Below are 16,455 nucleotides of genomic sequence, written 5' to 3' on the forward strand. Positions count from 1 at the left end.
AACCTCCCCCCTCACTTATCGACCTTAATGACAGTGAAAAATTAAACCGCGTGTACCTAATGGAAATTTGGGAAAAGCAATCGTCACCGAAGTTAATCTATCGGTAAAGAGGGAGGAAAGGGTTACATCTAAATGAAAGGAAAAATGCAAATGAAACTGGTGGAAATTAATTTTGAAAAGGGGTAAAGTTAATAAAGAAAGTAAATGTGCGGCCGTTACGTTAACAATTAACTAGCGGTAATTAGATATTTGAGATTTGGGGGAAATCACGGTCGCCAGTCCTAAGGACAATTACTATAGTAACTGAAAAAGAAAGGTTATTACACATATAATTAACACTAGAAGCGTGGCAACTGAAGGTTGACACGTGTAGTGTGAAAACTGAAAGTTTGTCAGAAGTAATAAATTTCGCTACACTCTGACTTAATTTAGCAAAAGAATTAATAAAACCGGAAAATCGAAAGTTCATTTAGTGACTGAAGTTAATAGTGAGCTTTCTTTCTGAAGCACATCGAAATCCAGTAAAATACGGTTAGTCTTGGACTACCTCAACAATCATTTCAAAAGCAACTTGACTCTACGCAATTTAGAAACAAGAGATTTAACTTTGAACTTGAATTAAATGATTCTGAACAATCAACAATAGTAAAATGTAGTACGTACCAAGCTGAGCTGCAGTCACAGGTAAGCTAAAATACGGTAACAAAGCTCGCACTCTTAATTCGTGCTTGTGTAATCTGAATATTGTAGCCAGCTCTGAGACTTTAACTGAACTTTGAAATTAAAGCAGTGAAATCTAATTATATTATTTTAATGCTGGCGTTTGAATTTCAACGACACTCGGGTTCATTTCGGAAAAGGAAGGGACCCTGCTTGGCAATGCAATTGGGACAATGAGCAACAAAGGTTCATGCTAAGTTGCTGTAATTTTGCGAGGCAAATGGAACAATTTGAAAAGCTGAGGTCTGCCATACAGTTCTGAAACTTTACGTGGTTTTAGTCTTCCTTGTTGGTTGATTGAAGGTTTGAAGCCGTCGATCGAGGAGGTGGCGACAGTCACTCATTGTCGGCCGTCGCTGTTGCAGAAGCTGGATGTTGGCGCGCCTTCTTCTCGACACGGTCACCAGGCGAAACGGGCTCTTGATGTGCGCCAGCTAATGCTTCCCGTCCGCGACACCATGTCAGAAACTATCATCGCGAGTCGAGCGCAATTACATGCTGCCAAACCCCGAAAGCGCGGCAACTCGCGGGAGCGTCACACAACCCTGCTCCACTCGCTACTCCCGCCAGACTCTCACCCTGTTCTGCCCGCGCTCCACGCGGCAGAGTTCACACTACCAAAGATCCTACACACTTTGATTCGTCACACGACCTATCGACGTAATCGTTCGATAGCAGTTTTCCCTAGGCAAGACCCAGCGTAAAAATACAAATAATATTTACGAAACAAACCAATTATACATCGACATGAGTGCATAAATATATGTATACAAACAGTAAAACAATTACAATATATAAAGAGACAGAAATGTCATATCTTGAGGTAACAAAACAAGGAAAAAAAATAATAGTACAATAGATGGAAATAGGAGTATATGCATTTCCGGCGTTACACGTGCCCCACATTGTCTGAGGATGTTCGTGTAACGTAAACAGACTCAGAAAATGTCCCAAAAAAGAAACAGCGGAAATGCATATGCTCAAAACATCAACAAAATTTAGCATTCGTCTAATTAATCATAAATCAATTTTTAGACCATAATAATTGAGTGGAGACACTCATAATCTTATTCCACTCTGTCACCTTGCACAAAATAAAACAGGTTGACAACATATTAAAATTCATAGGAAACATAGAAAATGGTTTAGCTATTCTAAAATTGTCAAAATTCCCAACAGTATCAAGAAATGGAATACTATTTACAAAATTAATCAGAGTACATGGTCATAAAAACAGGTAGATCAAAATACGCAAATTAATAATTAATTACATAGAATACACATTTTTACATAACCCTTTCATAATTAATATTCTCGTCATAGGAGTCCATTAAACGCTAAACAAGAAAATAACACACATCAGATCGAAAAAAACATAAATATTGACAGTAGAATTCTTTCAGCTGTCCAGGAAGAAAAACAATTCCGCCTTCCGTACTCGCAAGTACAAAGAATGCCGACAGCGGCCCAAGAGCCAACAGCGGCACAAGAGCCGACAGCGGCTCGCCTCGCCAGTATTGTTGCGCCCGCGTGTGCGGCACGCTTGATCTCACTCGCCCTTGTGACGGCGTTTCCAGAACGTCCGCTTCACTGAATTCTTTAGGAAAAACTCACTCCCGAGTAATCTCAAGGAGTCCCTTAATACTATCACAGTGGATAACTCAACACTGTCCATCATCACACGCATGTACTAGCCTGAAACTTAAAACAGCGTCTAAGTACATCGGCAATGACTAGTAAATCACATATTTATGAAATCTTACAGCTATTTACAAAATCATATTTACATTCCTTAATCTACTGTGACTCAGCTGAAAATTTAAACTAGCAGCTTGGATTTTTCAGTTGATTAGATCATGATTAAATTGATTAAAATTAAATTGATTAATCAAAATTAATTACTTATTAATTACAACTTCTTTAATGACCTTGGTCAGTCAAAAGCATGGCAATCTAGCAAATCGTTAAATCTTACGCTCTATTTTACATACTGTATAAATTACCCATTGTGTGGTATTAATCGATCCTAGGTTGGTACAATTTCAAGTCTACAATATTCCGTAAGCATTTGTGTGAGGCATACCAATGACTTTATATGGTCCATTATAAACAAACTTAAATTTAGAGTTTTCATGGTCTATCTCGCTCGATTTCTCATGAGCTTTTACAAGTACTAAGTCTCCGATTGCAAACTTAGCAAAACGCGCTTTAGCGTCATGACGACGTATGCGAGCATCGGCTTTTGGCTTCATTACTTCTCGCAAACGATCTTTTTTCACACCAATACTAATGTTAATCCGTGGAGGGAATTTGATTATCTCTTCCAATTCACTTTCTACACTTTTGTCAATGCCGAAATTCCTCATGTTATGGCAGTTCAAACTCATTCCTACGTCAATGTCATCCGGCCAGTTAACAATGTGTATAGGCTGGTATTGCCTATGCACACCGTCTCCTGCCTCGTCAAAACCAACTACCATTGTTTTATCTAGTGACATACATGTCAAAGTTTTGCTTTCGCAGTTAATCACTGCACGGTACTTTAATAGCCAATCTAACCCGATAATTACTTCCGTAGTTAAGTCTGGCACGACGACAAACTCTTGTTCAAATCGTGCCCCACATATCTCGAAGTGGACAAAAATCTGTTTTGTGACCGGTTTACTGGCCTTCCCAGTAGCACCGATAATTTTCACTCCTGTTACTGGCATAACTACGATGCCAGGTCTGTCTTTCAGTAACTCAAATATTTTCCCAGATACAGCACTCAATTCTGCCCCGGTGTCAATCAACACGTTTAGTTGTAGGTCGTGCATATTAACGGACACTACTATCTGTCTACACTTGTCCTCGACTGTTTCTTTATTTTCCCACAGTAAATCCTCGTCTATATCCAGGTCATTCCAGAAAAAACCATCCGGCTTTGATCCTAAATCCGGTTTATCTGGCGGCTTTTTCAGTCTCTGTTCACATACAGTTTTAATTTCAACACGTTTGTCCTGAGGCTTAGTCTCTAGCTTCGCCTCCAATACCGAAACCTTTTCCTGTAACTCGTCAACTAGTGAGTGTTGCTTTGCTATCAATTCACTAATTGTCACCTTCGTTGATTCCACTTTGGTCAGATTGATCTCATCTGCCAATCTACCTGGAGGAATGTGCCCAGTAGCATCTGAAATTACTTCCTCTGGATCTGCGCAACCCATACTGCTACCGTCTGACCGTATAACGTCAGCTCTAACCTCATACACGCTGTAATCTACGCGCTTTTCTACCAATCGTTTCCGGCTATCACTAAAATTTTCGTAATCTTTCTCCTTAATACTCTCGCAATGTTTAAACTGGATGTTCGCGTCGGATGGGTCGGCTACGTCTACCACTACAACTTTCGGTAAAGTCTGCCGGTTAGGGCCAGAACTTTCCGTTACTCCTTCAACATATAACTCCTGCGGGACGAAACACGACGAATCTTGCTCGTGCTGCCCATTAACATCAACTATTTCTGGTAAAGTCTGCCGGTTAGGGCCAGAACTTTCAATCACTTCACAAATACTATCTTCCTGTGGGACGAGACGCGGCAAATACTGCACGCGCTCCCCATAAACACTTCTCCCATACAGACCCCTATAATCTCTTAGTTCGTCGTATAAGCGACCGAACTGCCTTAACCAGACCTCATCCCTCTCTGCATCCCCTCGCTCAATGACGGACGTGTTATCCGACATCTGATCTTCTCTCAACAATTGCGAATCATTCTTAAACTCAATCTCCAGTTCCGCTGTGGGTATTACAGCTGCCACTTTATAATCGATTTCCGGAACACTACTTAAATTGTTCTCACTGACAGTGAATGTACTTCCTACTGCCGTGTCTACAGCTGATCTACTACTTGTGGGCGCACTCCTTTCTCCTAACACTGGCACACTCTCCCGCCGTTGATTATTCCATACGGAATTTTCATAACGACGACACCTGGGTTTTCTCCTGTTATTGGGCCGCCAAAATTTCTCCACGCCCGGTCGGCCCCTCACCGGCGCGGCTAATGGTTTCCCTGTCTCGTCCCAGCAGATACGCTCCCCGGATACTGCTGAGGCGGCTGGTCACACCCTCTGGCGTTATCACTATTCTGCGCAGCCCGTATCACGCTAGTATGATACTGGTTTCCGTCATTCCGGTTATTATTTGCATTGTACCGATTGTTATTACGGTCCGAACCATTATTGTTATTGCTGCCATGGTTCCGGTATGCATTATTCCCATGGTTATCGTTGGTGTGGTTGCTGTGGTACCCGTTGTTGTTACCACGGCCTCTACCACTGTCGCGATTATTGCGCCAATTGTCCTCGTCCTCCACTCTTTCCAGGAAATCATTTATTGTCCTGTAATTGCTTCCTACGTAGCGTTTTGTATCATCTGGAAGCTTTTTGTAGAGTTCCCAGACTATTTCGGATTCCGTGCGGCGATCACGCAAATATTCCAACTTGCGGATCCAGCCCTCACAAAATTCCTTCATCGAGCCGCGCGAATTCGCATCGAAAGGCCTCGATACGACAAATTCGCGCCAGACACTTTGCTGTTTTTGCTCTGACCAGTATTCAGCCAGAAACAAATTTTTAAACTCGTCAAAAGTCAGGTTCGTAATGTTGAGATTTAGGCCCCAACGCTTGGCATCACCAGCCAACACATCAATAACCGCATTAATTTTTCTCTCATCAGTCCATGATCTGGGTAAAACTCTTTCACAATTTTTAATGAAATCCGTCGGGTGTATACCGCCTTTTTTCAAGGGGTCGAACCGCTCCTCTTTCGTCAACAACTCCGAACTATGTGCACAGATTGGCACATAGCTCTGTTTTTCGTCAAGTTTCCTTTCTAATTCCGACACTCTCGTAATCACTTGGCAAGTGGTTGTCGCAAGCGTTTCCACTTCCCTCTTTTTCTCTTCGCAGGTGTTAGCCTGCTTCGTCACTTTGGTATCTACTTCGGATACTAAAGCCTTTAAAGTTTCCACCTTCTGTTGATCCTCTTTTCTCACTAATTGAATTTGTTCCGTCACCTTATTCTCGATGATCGGAGCAACTGCGTCTCCTACACTTTTCTCGATTCTGCTAATTTCGGAATCAAAACGAGTATTTATGCTCGCAATTTCCGCCTGAACGCCTATCATTTCCTGTTTAAGGTTACCGATTTCGGTATTAATCACGACAATATCGTCTTTGATTTTATCAACTTTTGTGTTAACAACTTCAACATTGTTGTTAACAACATTAATAGCTTTGTTCTGATTGTCTAGCATTCGTTCAATTTTTTCAGACAGAGCTACTTGCTTGGCAGCCTGAGCTGCTTGCTCGGCAGCCTGAGCTTCTTGCTTGGCAGCCTGATCTTTAATTTCTGCCGATTGACTCTTGATTTCGTTAATCAAAACATTCAATAAATCAGTTAAATTCCCGGAAACCACCGGTTTTACTTCCGTAGCGGCTTCCTCTTTCATTGTCCCCCCGTATTCGTCATCAAGGGATTCAGATTTGATTTTCACTTCCGATTCCGAAACATTTTCTAAAGTCTGGAATTCCATTTCTGCTCTTTGTTGCGTTTCGGCGGTCGCATCTTTCATGCTAGCCGCCTGCCCCGGAACAATGGGTACCGCTGTGAGCGTTTCCCACTGTTCGACCGATTGTTCCTTATCCAAGCCTACCAAATTTTGGTAATTGTTGCCTTCACTCATTTTAATAATTTTCAATATAAATGCCAAATCTCAACTCTAATTAGGATTCCTCACACGAATATTCTCGCTGACGTATCGACCATTTCGTAACCAGTACTTTGTTACGAGATTTGCACAATGCAAAATTCGTGTCCAGAACAACCTCAAATTTGAAGATTGTCCTGTCACGAGGTCGCCACTTGTAACCTCCCCCCTCACTTATCGACCTTAATGACAGTGAAAAATTAAACCGCGTGTACCTAATGGAAATTTGGGAAAAGCAATCGTCACCGAAGTTAATCTATCGGTAAAGAGGGAGGAAAGGGTTACATCTAAATGAAAGGAAAAATGCAAATGAAACTGGTGGAAATTAATTTTGAAAAGGGGTAAAGTTAATAAAGAAAGTAAATGTGCGGCCGTTACGTTAACAATTAACTAGCGGTAATTAGATATTTGAGATTTGGGGGAAATCACGGTCGCCAGTCCTAAGGACAATTACTATAGTAACTGAAAAAGAAAGGTTATTACACATATAATTAACACTAGAAGCGTGGCAACTGAAGGTTGACACGTGTAGTGTGAAAACTGAAAGTTTGTCAGAAGCAATAAATTTCGCTACACTCTGACTTAATTTAGCAAAAGAATTAATAAAACCGGAAAATCGAAAGTTCATTTAGTGACTGAAGTTAATAGTGAGCTTTCTTTCTGAAGCACATCGAAATCCAGTAAAATACGGTTAGTCTTGGACTACCTCAACAATCATTTCAAAAGCAACTTGACTCTACGCAATTTAGAAACAAGAGATTTAACTTTGAACTTGAATTAAATGATTCTGAACAATCAACAATAGTAAAATGTAGTACGTACCAAGCTGAGCTGCAGTCACAGGTAAGCTAAAATACGGTAACAAAGCTCGCACTCTTAATTCGTGCTTGTGTAATCTGAATATTGTAGCCAGCTCTGAGACTTTAACTGAACTTTGAAATTAAAGCAGTGAAATCTAATTATATTATTTTAATGCTGGCGTTTGAATTTCAACGACACTCGGGTTCATTTCGGAAAAGGAAGGGACCCTGCTTGGCAATGCAATTGGGACAATGAGCAACAAAGGTTCATGCTAAGTTGCTGTAATTTTGCGAGGCAAATGGAACAATTTGAAAAGCTGAGGTCTGCCATACAGTTCTGAAACTTTACGTGGTTTTAGTCTTCCTTGTTGGTTGATTGAAGGTTTGAAGCCGTCGATCGAGGAGGTGGCGACAGTCACTCATTGTCGGCCGTCGCTGTTGCAGAAGCTGGATGTTGGCGCGCCTTCTTCTCGACACGGTCACCAGGCGAAACGGGCTCTTGATGTGCGCCAGCTAATGCTTCCCGTCCGCGACACCATGTCAGAAACTATCATCGCGAGTCGAGCGCAATTACATGCTGCCAAACCCCGAAAGCGCGGCAACTCGCGGGAGCGTCACACAACCCTGCTCCACTCGCTACTCCCGCCAGACTCTCACCCTGTTCTGCCCGCGCTCCACGCGGCAGAGTTCACACTACCAAAGATCCTACACACTTTGATTCGTCACACGACCTATCGACGTAATCGTTCGATAGCAGTTTTCCCTAGGCAAGACCCAGCGTAAAAATACAAATAATATTTACGAAACAAACCAATTATACATCGACATGAGTGCATAAATATATGTATACAAACAGTAAAACAATTACAATATATAAAGAGACAGAAATGTCATATCTTGAGGTAACAAAACAAGGAAAAAAAATAATAGTACAATAGATGGAAATAGGAGTATATGCATTTCCGGCGTTACAAGTTGAGTCTAATAAATAAAGTACGAAGCTTTTGGAATACTTAACTTTAATCCGTAATTGGAGAACATCGCTCTTGATGATATATAATTATTATCTCAATGTAAACTGGTAATGGCGCCTTGCTAGGTCGTAGCAAATGACGTAGCTGAAGGCTATGCTAACTATCGTCTCGGCAAATGAGAGCGTATTTGTCAGTGATCCATCTCTGGCAAAGTCAGCTGTACAACTGAGGCGAGTGATAGGAAGTCTCTCTAGACCTGCCGTGTGGTGGCGCTCGGTCTGCAATTACTGACAGTGGCGACACGCGGGTCCGACGTATACTACCAGACCGCGGCCGATTTAAAGGCTACCACCTAGCAAGTGTCGTGTCTGGCGGTGACACCACACATTTTGTATTTAATCACGATGCATTTTCTGCTTTTCATAGTCAATGTGAAGGTCCAAGAGTTTCTGTAAACCTGCAGTGGTGCATCGCAATCTACCACTGGACTCATAGGAGTGGTTCCAACACAGTGTGTTTGAAGCGTTACTCCCCCTGGACACAAGTCGGCATTGTATGTAATCCTGATGCAATTTCTTTGATTCATCGTCAATGTGGAGGTCGAAGGTTTACAGTATACCTGCCGTGGTGGATCGGAATGTAATACTCGTCAACCAGGAAAGTTTCCAACACAGACTGTTTGTAGCGGTACTCCACCTGGGCTCAATTCGGCATTGTATCTTTTGTATTCAATCCCGATGAAATTTCTGTGTTTCATCGTCAATTTGAAGGTCCAAGGGTTACAGTAAACCTGCAGTTGTGCATCGGAATCTAATACTGGACTCGCAGGAATGGTTCCAACACAGACTGTTGAAGCGATACATTCCATGGACAGTAGTCGGCATTGTGCCATTTGTATTCAATCCTGATGCAATTTCTGTGTTTCATCATCTACATTAAGGTCCAAGGGTTTCCGTAAACCAGCCGTGGTGCATCGGAACCTACTACTGGACTGCCAGGAAACGTTCACAGCACAGACTCTTTGAAGCGTTACTCCACCTGGACAGAAGTCGGCATTGGGGCTTTTGTGTTCAATCCCGATGCAATTTCTGTGTTTCATCGTCAATGTGGAAGTTCAAGGGTTACAGTAAACCTACAGTGGCGCTTCGCAATGTACTGCAGGATCCCAGGAAAGATTCCAAGCACAGACTGTTGGAAGCGTTACTCCCCCTGGAGAGGAGTCGGCATTGTGCCTTTTGTATTCAATCCCAATGCAATTTCTGTGTTTCATCGTCAGTGAGAAGGTCCAAGTGATACAGTACACCTGAGGTAGTGCATCGAAATCTTCTACTACACTCCCAGAAAAGGTTGCAAGGCAGACTGTTTAAAGCAGGGCCGCACAAACACGGAAAACCGCACGCGTGCAAAGCGAGGTGCAGCGAGTGCCTGCACAGTGCATCGGTTCAACCCGGCATTCTTCGCCTCAACTCGGCTTGCTAGGTGAGGCCGACGCTGTGCTGTGCCGAATGCGCTGCCAGACGGCTTAGTCAATATTGGAATACGTAAGCGCAAGACAATTACCGGAATAATGGAACCATCCGCCCCAAAAAAAGGGAAAACTGCCGAAAGTCAATTTAAACCGGAATGGGAACTCTCCTACTTTTTTGTGCGTTGTGAAGATAAAGCCAAATGTCTAATCAGCGGTACACTAATTACGTGTGTCAGAAAATCGGCTATTGAAAGGCACTACAGCAAATTGCATTCAGAAAATTATAGTGATATAACAGGGGATGCCAGAGAGGAAGAATTACGGGAGTTGCAAACTCTTGCAGAAGAGAATTCTGTGTCTACTAACGAGGTTTGTTGCAAGCACTTTAGCATGCATGTTTTGGTTAACGGTCATGCGAAACGAAATAACATTTGTTTACACTCCTTAGTTTTCTTTTTCGCATAAATTATTTCTAACATATCTTTTTTTCTCTACTTTAGGGTGAAGAAGATGAGGGGTGTTGCGAAAGGACTCTCAGAGCGAGTTACAAAGTTGCTCTACGTTTAGCAAGAGCTGGGAGGCCATTTATGGAAGGAACCTTATGTTGGACGTAGTAGAGACAATGAATCCCACATTAGCTCCCGCGTACAGCAGAATACCACTTTCCAGAATGACAATACATCGGAGAATCAACGAGATTGCTGAGAATTTGCATGAACAACTGGGAACCAAAATTGAAAACTTCCTAGCGTACTCCATCGCATCTAATGAGTCCACGGATATCAACGACACGGCTCAGTTAGCAATATTTTTGCGTGGCGTGGACGACGACCTACATGTAACGGAAGAGCTCCTGGATATGATTTCGTTGAAGGACAGTGTTACATGGGCGGATATTTTAGCAGCTGTTGAAATGGCAGCTGAAGGAATAGGACTCTCTTGGTAAAAGCTGTTTTGCGTAACCACAGACGGGGCACCAGCAATGTGCGGTAAAGCAAAAGGGTTTATTGGCCTACTGCGGAAAAAAACTTAACATGCCGAATTACGTAACCACAGATGGGGCACCAGCAATGTGCGGTAAAGCAAAAGGGTTTATTGGCCTACTGCGGAAAAAAACTTCACATGCCGAATTTACCTTTCTTTCATTGTTTTGCACATCAAGAGGCTCTTTGTGCAAAAGTTATCGGTCTTCAAGATGTGATGAAGGTAGTGGCGCGTATCGTGAACTACATTCGTTCTCATGGACTCACTCATCGCCAATTCAAAGAATCTTTGATTTCCATTGAAGAGGAGTATCCAGATATTCCCTATCACGCTGAGGTGCGCTGGCTGAGTAAAGGGAAAGTGATTTCCCGAATTTTTCGACTACGCCACACTGTGGCTCAGTTTTTGGACAGCAAAGGACGTCCGGAGCCACTTTTTCATGACCCTGATTGGGTAGCTGATTTAGGATTTTTAGCAGACATTATGGCTCTCCTAAATGATTTAACTCTGGAACTCCAAAAAGAAAACAATCTCAACAACGATATGATCAGCAAAATAAACGCTTTCCAGTAAAACTGAAGCTCCTCAAAAACAACTTTTCAGAGAAAAATACGCAACACTTTCCTGAACTAGGTAAGCGAGATATAAGTTGTACCTTTATTAAAACAGCCTGATTTTTATAACCGCTCTAATCAAAACGGTACTATGTTTTTGTTTGACAGCATCTGTGCAGGAAGGAGCGCGCTTTGAAAAATACGTCTATGTGCTACAATCCCTTGAAAATGCGTTTAACGACAGATTCCAGGCAATGTGCCGGTATATGACATACAGCTAAATAAAGGAGATTGCGTTACATATGCAAGTGTAACATTACATTAAAACCAATAGTACACATTACTTGTTTATTAAAGTCTATCACATTTTAGTACTTCGAAACAACGGCTTACATTACTATCTTTTATTAACTTTAGCTTTGTTATTGTTTCAGGAAATTACCTACCTGTAGCCAATTCTCGACGTTTTTGTGAAACCTTTTTCGATGGATATTGAAAGTGCGCCTTCAGATTTACATTTCGAACTAATTGATTTGCAAAGCGATGTTCGCCGAAAGGATGTGTTTTACAATACATAAGGTTTGCTCCAATTCTATCAGAATTTGCCGAAGGAAGAATTTCCCAAGTTACACAGAGAAGCAGTGCAGATTATTTCTATGTTTGGTTCCACTTGTGTATGTGAAAAATTTTTTGCTGTTTTGTCCTATACAAAAACTAGATTGCGTGCGAGTATTTCTAATTGTAATTTTAAAAATTCTCTCAGAATTGCTGTCAGCCAATCTCTTGTTCCAGATCTTAGTAGCATAATTTTAAATAAAATAAAGAGCACACGGGAAGATACATTTGTGTTAAAACCAAATTTAAAATTGTTACCATTACAGTTATTATATAAATCTCTTTTGTACCGGTACACCAAACTAAGCTCTCCACCTACTGTACATTAGCATTTGGCAATGACGAAGACAAGAGGGTAGAAGCTTTGAAACAGGTCGAGACAGGCGGCGAGAGCGACACAAGCTAAGGAAGTGAGAGGTAGTGCTCTTGCGCAAAGCCGAGGAATGGGGGGCGGGGGTCTGCACCGTCGTCAACATAGCGCAGCCGTCTCCTGCACACTGCACTCTGCCATGCACCGGTGCATGCACCTTGTGCGGTCCTGGTTTAAAGCGTTACGCCCTATGCACAGAAGTCAGCATTGTGCCTTAAGAGTTCATTCCCGATGCAATTTCTTTGTTTCATCGTCAATGTGAAAGTCCAAGTTTTACAGTAAAACACCTGTGTGCATCGGAATCTAATACTTGTCTCCCAAGAAATATTCCAACACAGACTGTTTGAGGCGTTACACCCCTGGTTCATCGTCAATGAGAAGGTCCAAGTCTTACAGTAACATTCTGTGGTGCTTCTGAATCTGTTACTGGTGTCCCAGAAACGGTTCAAAGCACCGACTGTTTGAAGCGTTATTTCCTTTGGACAGAAGTCGACATTGTGCCTTATGTATTCTATACCGATGCAATTTCTGTGTTTCATCGTCAATGTCAAAGTCGAAGGGTTACAGTAAACCTGTCGCTGTGCTTCGGAATCTACTACTGGACTCACAGTAAAGGTTCAAAGCATAGACTGTTTGAAGAATTGCTCCCCCTAGCCAGAAGTCGGTATTGTACCTTTTGTATTCAATCCCGATACAATTTCATGTTTATTCGTCAATGTGACGGTCCAAGGGTTACACTAAACCTACCATGGTCCGTCAGATTCTACTACTGTACTCCTAGGAATTGTAGAAAGTGTTGCTCCGCCTAGACGGAAGTCGTGATTGTGCCTTTTGTATTCAATCCCGATGCAATTTCTGTGTTTTATCGTCAATTTGAATGTCCAAGGGTTACAGTAACATTCCATGGTGAATCGGAAATTAATACTGGTCTCCCAGGAAAGTTTAAAAGCACCGACTGTTTGAAGCTTTACTCCCCCTGGACAGAAGTCGGTATTGTGCATTTTGTATCCAATCCCGGTGCAATTTCTGTGTTTCACAGTCAATGAGAAGGTCCAAGTGTTACAGTACACCTACCGTGGTGCATTGGAATCTAATATTGGTCTTCCAGGATACTTTTCAACACAGACTGTTTGAAGCGTTACTCCCACTGGATAGAAGTTGGCATGGTACCTTTTGTGTTCAATCCAGATGCCATTTCTGTGTTTTATCGTCAATGTGATGGACCAAGTGTTACAGTAAACTTTAGTGGTGCATCGGAATCTTATACTGGACCCCCAGGAAAGGTTCCACCACAGACTGTTTGTGGCGTTACTCCCCCTGGACCAAATTCAGCATTGTGCATTTTGTATTTAATCCTGATGCAATTTCTGTGTTTTATCGTCAATTTAAAGTTCCAAGGATTACAGTAAACCTGCAGTGGTGCTTCGCAATCTACGACTGGACTTCCAGGATAGATTCCTAGCAGAGACTGTTTGAAGCGTTATTGCCACTGGATAGAAGTCCGCACTGTGCATTTTGTATTCATTCCCGATGCGGTTTCTGTGTTTCATCGTCAATGGGTAGGCCAATGGCTTACAGTAACAATCCGTGGTGAATCGGAATCTGATAATGGTGTCCCAGGAAAGTTTCAAAGCACCGACTGTTTGAAGCGTTACTCCCCCTGAACAGAAGTCGGCATTGTCACTTTTGTATTCTATCGTGATGCAATTTCTGTGTTTCATCGTCAATGAGAAGGTCCAAGTGTTACGGTACACCTACTGTGTTGCATTGGAATCTAATACCAGTCTCCCATGTAAGTTTCCAACACGGACTCTTTGAATCGTTACTCCCCTTGGACAGAAGTTGGCATTGTGCCTTTTGTATTCAATCCCGATTCAATTTCTGTGATTTACCGTCAGTGTTAAAGTCCAAAGGTTTTACTAAACCTGCCTTGGTTCATCGAAATCTACTACTATACTCCCAGGAAACGTTCCAACACAGACAGTTTTAAGCGTTACTCCCCCAGGGCCGATTTCAGCAATGTCCGTTTTGTATTTAACCTGATGCAATTTCTGTGTTTCATCGTATCTGTGAAGGTCCAAGGGTTACAGTAAACCCACCGTGGTGCGTCAGAATCTACTACCTTACTCCAAAGATTGGTTCAAAGCACAGACTGTGAAACGTCCCCTTAGAAAAATTAATGAGTTACTGTGCTGATAAACCTCTTACATTGTTTGATTTTCAAACAGCTGAGCAGAACTGAACGTACTCCGACATTTCGCTCTTTACCTATTCTGATCAACACTAAGCTGACACACAATATTTTTTAGCGCAACTCAACCTGACTTCAATAATCCCTACAAAATAATGGCCCTGCCTAACATTAACCTATACGTTTCACAAATCACTTACCTCACAAAAATCATCGTTACTCGAACTACTGCAACACAGCGAGCCCCTACTACTGCCTGCTAAATAAAATATTCAAACTACTGAAGGCATTAACTTCTGTTAGGCATAGTTCGTAAATGAAAGATTTTGATACAGAACAAACAATGTATTTACTCTAATAGTGTTCAAAAGTCATTATATATATATATATATATATATATATATATATATATATATATATATATATATATATATCAGTTCATGACATCCAGTCTTACAAATTTACTGTCTCTGATAGACACACGTCCATATCATCCAATCTCAAAACTCCGCCATTTCTCTCCCCACATCCAACACTGCTGGCGGCTCACCTCCAACTGCGCAACGCTACACGCTGTTAACAGCCAACTGCCCAACACTATAACAGCAAAATCCAACAATGCAAATCAGCCACAGCCTTCACACAGCACAGTCACTGATTTTGATAGAGCGCGCTACATGGCGTTACCAACATAAGAAAACTGCCTACTTACATAGCCGCCATGCTCCCCACAAAAAAATCTTACAAATTGTTTTGGGCAGTGTCCAATACAGATTTGAAAAAATTTTTCATAATTACAATATCAAAGAAATCAAATGCACACACTTATTGATACAATGTTGGTCAAAAGCTAAAATTTTCTCACAGTCCATACAGACATTCATCACAGTAAAATTGCAGTGTTTTTTTCTCAAAGTGTGAGCAGTAAAAGAAAATGCACACAGAAGTAGCGGATTTCCATACAGTCTTAAAGAAGTAGTATTGTCCATCCAATGGGAAGACAGTGCTGACTCTTGACATGCAGACAGGTAATGGGCCACAACAGAGCATACCCACAGGAGAGTCAGTCGAAGTTGAAGAATATTGATAGGCAGGTCATCACAGAGCAGGCCACTGTAGTCCTGTTAGAGATTATGGAATTGGTGGACCACCAGAGGTGCAGACCCACTGCAGTCTTTGTAGAAATAATGGTATTGGTGTATCATCAAAGGTGCAGACCCACTTCAGTACTTGTAGAGATGACCATCAGCCATCTGTTCCGACTGTGCAGGTGCACAATCACCATCGAAGAGTCTTGTACTATATAGCAAGTCCATAAACCACCACTTGTGCACTCACAAAAAAATTTTTTTTTGGAATATGCTTAGAACCAGCAATGCTGTTAACCAGTCCCTTGCTGAATTATTAACACTCGTGCAAACACTAACAGTCCCTTTTTTTACATATTGTGCATATACTATGACCAACAGAAACGTGTGCACTGAAATGAAACTTAATTTGAAGAACTGGTGTCTATACAATTATAAATTTACAATATAAGAATACAATTATAAAGGTACAAAATACATCATTAAAGAACATAACAATATAGATAACATTTGTAGTAGTACAGGCTCTACATAAGAATAGAAATAAACATATACATCAGTGTTACAGGAATTATGACATACTTAAATACATAAAAGGTCATAATAACTTTCGAAACATCAACTCCACACGTGAGCATTAACAACAAAACAGAATAAATAGTGTCTAAACATCTTTACTAGGTAAATAACATATTATAAATGCAAATTATCTTTGAGGATAACAGTATTCCTCATCATAGTGAATGTAGCTTAGAATTAGAAAAAATCTACAACATAAATCTTATCAGATAAACACATAAAGACAGGAAGAACACAAATACACAAGGTACACAGACACATAGCGGAATAACACAAAAAGAAAGGACAGGGTTTGTTTTACTGCAGTATTTATCGTATCTGATTTGCAAACAAAACTTTCTTTACTTCTTGGAGATCTCCCTCATT

This window comes from Schistocerca serialis, chromosome 1 (genome assembly GCF_023864345.2).
Source record: "Schistocerca serialis cubense isolate TAMUIC-IGC-003099 chromosome 1, iqSchSeri2.2, whole genome shotgun sequence".
Classification (NCBI taxonomy): domain Eukaryota; kingdom Metazoa; phylum Arthropoda; class Insecta; order Orthoptera; family Acrididae; genus Schistocerca; species Schistocerca serialis.